Source organism: Nicotiana tabacum, chromosome 8 (genome assembly GCF_000715075.1).
Source record: "Nicotiana tabacum cultivar K326 chromosome 8, ASM71507v2, whole genome shotgun sequence".
NCBI classification, from domain to species: domain Eukaryota; kingdom Viridiplantae; phylum Streptophyta; class Magnoliopsida; order Solanales; family Solanaceae; genus Nicotiana; species Nicotiana tabacum.
Genome location: NC_134087.1, coordinates 173391102 through 173398752, shown reverse-complemented (window position 1 = coordinate 173398752; position 7651 = coordinate 173391102).

Here is a 7651-nt window from a genome sequence, read left to right as displayed (position 1 = left end):
TTTTCAGAAAACAATTTTACTTAAAAATTCATTTCTCGGGCTTGGGACCTCGGAATTCGATTCCAGACATACGCCCACGTCCCCTATTTTCCTACGGACCCTCCGGGACCGTCAAATTACGGGTCCGGGTCCGTTTGCCCAAAATATTGACCAAAGTCAAACTTATTTATTTTAGACTCAAAACTTAGCATTTTTCACAAAATTTCATATTCAAGCTTTCCAGATACGCGTCCGGACTGTACATGCAAATCGAGGTGATTTTAATGAGATTTTCAAGGCCTCGGAAGCACAGAATGGATAAGAAAACAAGTGATGACCCTTTGGGTCGTCACATTCTCCACCAATAAAACAACTGTTCATCCTCGAACGGACAGAAGAAGGAAGTACCTGAGTCGGGGAATAGATGAGGATAACGGCTCCGCATATCGGACTCGGACTCCTAGGTTGATGCCTCAGGAGGCTGACCTCTCCACTGAACACGAACAAAAGGGAAACTCTTGGATCTCAACTGACGAACATGTCGGTCTAGAATAGCTATCGGCTCTTCCTCATAGGACAAGTCCTTGTCCAACTGGACAGTGCTAAAATCTAACACGTGGGATGGATCGCCGTGATACTTCCGAAGCATGGACACATGGAACACTGGATGCACGGCTGATAAGCTCGGTGGCAATGCAAGTCTATAAGCCACTTCTCCCACTCGATCAAGAATCTCAAACAGACCAATGAACCTAGGGCTAAGCTTGCCCTTCTTCCCAAATCTCATCACGCCCTTCATAGGCGACACTCGGAGCAATACCCGCTCACCAACCATAAAAGCCACATCTCGAACCTTACGATCTACATAGCTCTTTTGCCTGGACTGAGTTGTACGAAGCCTATCCTAAATGATTCTGACCTTGTCCAAGGCCTCCTGAACCAAATCCGTACCCAACAACCGAGCCTCTCCCGGCTCGAACCATCCAACCGGAGATCGACACCGCCTACCATATAAAGCCTCATAAGGAGCCATCTGGATACTCGACTGGTAGTTGTTGTTGTAGGAAAACTCTACTAAAGGCAAAAACTAATCCCATGAACCTCCAAAGTTAATAATACAAGCTCGGAGCATATCCTCCAATATCTGAATAGTCCGCTCGGACTGCCCGTCTGTCTGAGGATGAAATGTTGTACTCAACTCAACCTGGGTGCCCAACTCTCGCTGAACTGCTCTCCAGAAACACGAGGTAAACTGCGTACCACGGTCCGAAATGATAGATACTGGCACACCATTTAGGCGAACAATCTCCCGGATATAGATCTCAACTAACCTCTCGGATGAATATGAGACTGCCACAGGAATGAAATGCGCTGACTTGGTCAGCCTATCAACAATGACCCAAACTGCATCGAACTTCTTCCGAGTCACCGGAAGTCCAGTAATGAAGTCCATAGTGATCTGCTCCCACTTCCACTCGGGAAGCTCAATCCTTTGAAATAATCCACTAGGCCTCTGATGCTCATACTTAACCTGCTGACAATTCAAACACCGAGCCACATATGCAACAATATCCTTCTTCATTCTACGCCACCAATAATGCTGCCGCAAATCCTGATACATCTTCGCGGTGTCCAAATGAATAGAGTACTTGGAGCTATGGGCCTCCTCTAAAATCAACTCTCGAAGCCCATCCATATTAGGCACACAAACTTGACCCTGCAATCTCAAAACTCCATCATCACCTAAGGTAACCTACTTGGCACCTCCACGTTGCACCGTGTCTCTAAGGACACATAAATAGGGTCATCAAACTGCCGATCACGGATATGCTCCAATAAGGAAGAACGAGCAACCGTGCAAGCTAATACACGACTAGGCTCAGAAATATCCAACCTCACAAACCGATTGGCCAAAGCCTGAATATCCAAAGCAAGCGGCCTCTCACCGACCAGAATATAAGCAAGACTGCCCATACTGGCTAACTTCCTACTCAAAGCGTCGGCCACCACATTAGCCTTCCCCGGGTGATACAAGATAGTGATATCATAATCTTTCAACAACTCCAACCACCTCCTCTGCCTCAAATTCAACTCCTTCTGCTTGAACAAATACTGAAGACTCTTGTGATCCGTGAACACCTCACATGCCACACCATACAGATAATTCCTCAAAATCTTCAATGCGTGAACAATGGCTGCCAACTCCAAATCATGAATCGGATAGTTCTTCTCATGAATCTTCAACTGTCGCGAAGCGTAGGCAATGACCTTTTCATCTTGCATCAACACTACACCAAGTCCAATACGAGATGCATCACAATAGACTGTATAAGGCCCTGAACCTGTAGGCAAAACCAACACCGGTGCCATAGTCAGAGCTGTCTTGAGCTTCTGAAATCTCGCCTCACACTTATCCGACCATCTGAACTGGGCACCCTTCTGGGTCAACTTGGTCATCGGGGCTGCAATAGATAAAAACCCCTCCACGAACTGACGATAATAGCTTGCCAATCCCAAGAAACTCCGAATCTCTGTAGCTGATACTAGTCTAGGCCAGTTCTTGACTGCCTCAATCTTTTTTGGATCGACCTGAATACTCTCTGCTAATACAACATGACCCAGGAATGCAACTGAACTCAACCAGAACTCACACTTTGAGAACTTAGCATATAACTGACTATCCTTCAGAGTCTGAAGAATCACTCTGAGATGTTGCTCGTACTCCTCCTGGATACGGGAATATATCAAAATATCATCAATGAAGACGATCACAAATGAATCCAAATGAGGCCTGAACACTTAGTTCATCAAATCCATAAAGGCTGCTGGGGCATTTTTCAACCCGAACGACATAACCAAGAACTCATAATGCCCGTACCGAGTGCGGAAAGCTGTCTTAGGGACATCGGAGGCCCTAATCCTCAACTGATGGTAGCCAGATCTCAAGTATATCTTTGAAAATACCTTGGCACCCTGCAGTTGATCGAATAAATCATCAATCCTCGGCAACGGATACTTATTCTTGATTGTAACCTTGTTCAACTGTCGGTAATCGATACACATTCTCATTGACCCATCTTTTTTCTTAACAAACAACACCGGCGCACCCTACGGCAAAACACTAGGTCTAATGAAACCCTTCTCAAGTAAGTTTTGCAACTGCTCCTTCAACTCTTTCAACTCTAGCGGGGCCATACGATATGGCGAGATAGAAATGGGCTTAGTGCCCCGAGCCAAATCAATGCAGAAGTCAATATCCCTATCGGGTGGCATACCCAGCAGGTCTGAAGGGAATACCTCAGGAAACTCGCGAACAACAGGCACATAATCAATAAAGGGAACCTCAGTACTAGAATCGCGAACAACGCCAAATAGGCCAAACACCCCCTTCTCGACCATACGCCGAGCCTTCACATACAAGATAACAGTGCGGTAGAATGACCAGGAGTCCCTCTCCACTCTAAACAAGGCATACCCGGTAAAGTTAAGGTCACAGTCTTAGCGTGGCAATCCAAGATAGCGTGGTAAGGTGATAGCCAGTCCATCCCTAATATAACATCGAAATCAACCATGTCTAAAAGCAACAAATCTACACGAGTCTCAAAACCCCCGATCACCATAATACAAGAATGATGGACTCGATCAAACATAATAGAATCACCCACCGATGTAGACACATAAACAAGATCACTCAATGAATCACTAGGCATGATCAGATACGGTGCAAAATAAGACGACACATACGAATACGTAGACCCTGGATCAAATAGCACCGAAGCATCTCTATCACAAACCAGAATAGTACCTGTAATGACTGCATCTGAAGCTTCAGCCTCGGGCCTGGCTGGAAGGGCGTAACATCGGGGCTAGGCCCCACCACCCTGAACTACCTCTCTGGGATGGCCTGCTACTGGCTGGCCTCCACCTCTAGCGGCTTGAGCTCCACCTCTAGGACTTCTACCTCCACCTCTAACACCTCTACCCCTACCCCTAGCTGGCTGGGTAGCCTCTGGAACACTTGGGGCCTAAACCATAGCATGAGAACCCTGATGCGAAGAACTGCTCAAAACTTGAGGGCAATACCTAGCAATGTGCCTCGTATCGCCACAAGTAAAACAAGTCATCGGCTGCTGGGGCTGACGACCCTGGAAACTCTGAAGCGGTGGTGCACTGATAGGTGCTGGTGGTGCACTAAAGGACTGCTGATCAGAATATTGCATCGGAGGACCACGGCTACCTGAAGCACCGTGAGAAACCTGAAGAGCTGAATGAAAGGGCCTAGGAGGATGGCCTCTACCATATGAATCTCTACCTCCAGACGAGGTACCACTGAATCTGCCTAAATGAAGGGGTCTCTTATCCGACCCATGACCACCTCCCTGCGACAGAACCATCTTAACTCTACGGGCCACATTGGCCGCCTCCTGGAAAGTGATCTCACTCCCCGTCTCCCTAGCCATCTGAAGACGAATCGGCTGAATCAGACCATCAATAAACCTCCTCACCCTCTCTCTCTCTCGGTGGGAAGTATGACAAGAGCATGGCGAGCTAGATCGATGAACCTGGTCTCATATTGGGTGACCATCATAGAACCCTGCTGGAGGCGCTCAAACTGCCTCCGATAGGCCTCTCTCTGAGTAACAGGGAGAAACTTCTCCAGAAACAACATTGTAAATTGCTCCCATGTCAAAGATGGCGACCCGGCTGGCCTGGCTAAGCAATAATCCCTCCACCAAGTCTTGGCGGATCCAGACAGAAGAAAGGTAGCAAAATCAACTCCATTGGTCTCAACGATCCCCATGTTCCAAAGAACCTCGTGACAACTATCCAGATAATCCTGGGGATCCTCAGTAGATGCACCGCTGAATGTAGAAGTGAAGAGCTTGGTGAACCTATCCAGCCTCCACAAAGCATCAGCGGACATAGCCGCTCTATCGCCGGTCTGAGCTACTACACCCGGCTAAACTGCTCCAGTTGGATGAACCGCTGGAATCTGAATTTGGGGAGCCACCTGCTCCGGAGTGCGAGTAGCAGGAGTCTGAGCCCCTCATCCAACCTGAGAAGTGGCTGGTGCTACAGGAAGCAAACCTGCTCGGGTGACACTCTCCATGAGGCCCACCAATTAGACCAGAGCGTCCTAAAGTATTGGGGTGGCAATGAACCCCTCTGGGACCTGAGCTGGGCCCACCGGAACTGTTGGGCCGGAACCTCCTCGTCAAAATCAACCCGAGGCTCCGCCACTGCTGTTGTTGTTCGGGGCTGAGCTCTACCCCTACCTCGGCCTCTAGCACAGCCTCGGCCTCGCCCTCTACCCCTCATAGGAGCTGTTGCTGGGGGCTCGGGCTGCTGAGCGGAAGATGAGGAAGTGCGTGTTCTCGCCATCTCGAAAGATCATAGTAGAAAGGCAATCAGTATTGAGAAACAAAACCGCACGACAAGAAAGTACAAATATGAAATTTTCCTAACTCTGTAGCCTGTGGGGGATAAATACAGATGTCTCTGTACCGATCCCTTAGACTCTACTAAGCTTGTCCATGAATTATGAGATCTATATAACCTAGATCTCTGATACCAACTTGTCACAAACCAAATTTTTCCACCTTCGGGAGTCATGATGACGCCTACCCATAGAAGCTAGGCAAGCCATGAACTTAGAAACCATTAACTCTTTCGTTTTAACGCATGTTTAGCCAGTTAAATTATCAATGATTAAGCATTTAAATGACAACGGAAAATAAAATTTAGCGGAAGTATTAAATAAGTATGAGACCCAAACATCTAGAAACCAATACATGTCTCTACCCAGAACCCAGTGTCATATCATCCACGGACTACTAAGAGTACTAAATACAACCGTTTGAAAGAAATATAGTACTGTTTGTCCCAAATACATGAGATAACAGAATGGAATGTAAGATAAAGGAGACGTCGGGCTTGCGGACGCCTGCAAGGCTACCTCGGTATCTCGTCACATCTCTACCCGGAATCCGATGTCACAATATCATGGACTGACTAAGATTACTAAAACAAATGTCTGAAAGAAATACAACCAACCCCATGTGCTGGTAAGTGTCTGGCCTAACCCCGGCGAGGTAGTGATGAGGCTAGGACCAGACTCTAGATAAACCTGTGCAGTTATATACTATATGGCAGAAAAATAAATAGGTAATAAGCAATCAAAGCTGGGGAAAGGGGAACATGCTCCGGGGGTAGCAGATAAAACAGAATATCAAAGAATAATAAGGAAACTACAATTTAACTTCTAACACGGATAAAGAGAAATAAGGCAACTTTCACTTTCAGTTTCATCTTGTTGCAGCCCGATCCCATTTCTCATATCTTGTGGTAGGCGTACCACCCGCTCCCATTTCATCATATCTTGTGGTAGGTGTACCACCCGCTTCCATTTTCGTAAATCTTGTGGTAGGCGTACCACCCGCTCCCATTTCAGTAAATCTTGTGGTAGGCATACCACCCGCTCCCAGTTACAAGCCAACAATAATCACAATAAATCCCGGGAAGGGAACAAGAGCAATATAACAACTTCCCGGCAAGGGAACAATGATATTCCAACAACATCCCGGCAAGGGAACAAATATTATCAAAACAAACATCCTAGCAAGGGATCATTAATATCAAACAAACATCCCGGCAATGGAACAATGGTGATAATAACATTTGAAGCGCAGTAAACCACAACGAAGTCATAACAGTTACAATACAAGACTCACGGGCATGCTTGACACCAACGTATAGATACTCGTTACCATGCCTATACGTTGTACTCCACAATTAGCAAGTAGCATATAAGACACAGCTCCTAATCCCTCAAGCTAAGGTTAGACCAAACACTTACCTCAAACATCCACGACCAACTCAATCCTCAATTACCGCTTTTCCTCTCGAATTCGGCTCCAAATCAATTGCATCTATACATAATTGACGCAATATCATCAATAAGAGCTAAACAATCCAATTCCAATGTCCATCTATAACTTTCCAGTCATTCTTCCCAAAATCCCAAAAATCGACCCCGGACCCGCTTGGTCAAAACACGAGGTTCAGACCAAAACCCGATCACTAAGTCACCCACGAGCTCGAATATATAATTTGTTTTTGAAATTCGACCCCAAAACGAGGTCTAAATCCCAATAAATCAAAAAGCTCAAACTCTATCCAAATCCCTAATTTTCTACCCTTAATCACATGTTTTAGGCCTAGAAATTCAATAGGTGTTGATGAAAATGAAAGAAAGTAAGTAAAAGATTACTAACCCAAGATATTATGGTGAAGAATTGCTTCAAGGATCGCCTAAGAGCTTTGGAGAAGTAGAGGTTTTGTAAAATTTTGAGAAATCCCGTAAGTGTTCTGTTTTGGGTTTTTAAAAATCACTGTGCGATTTAACTCTACGCGTTCGCGACAGACCCCTCGCGTCCGCGATGGGTTAGGCTGGTTAAGCCTTCGCATTCACGTTAATGGGCTCACGTTTGCGAATATTTAGCTTCTCAAGCCCTCGCGTTCGCAGCCAACGGGTCGTGTTCGCGATGCACAAGCTAGTGACCCCTCCCCTCAACCTTACGCGTTCGCGATTGGAGAGACGCATTCGCGAAGGGTCTCCCCCCAGCTTTACCTTCACGTCACAACCTTCGCGTTCGTGAAGAAGACTTTGGGC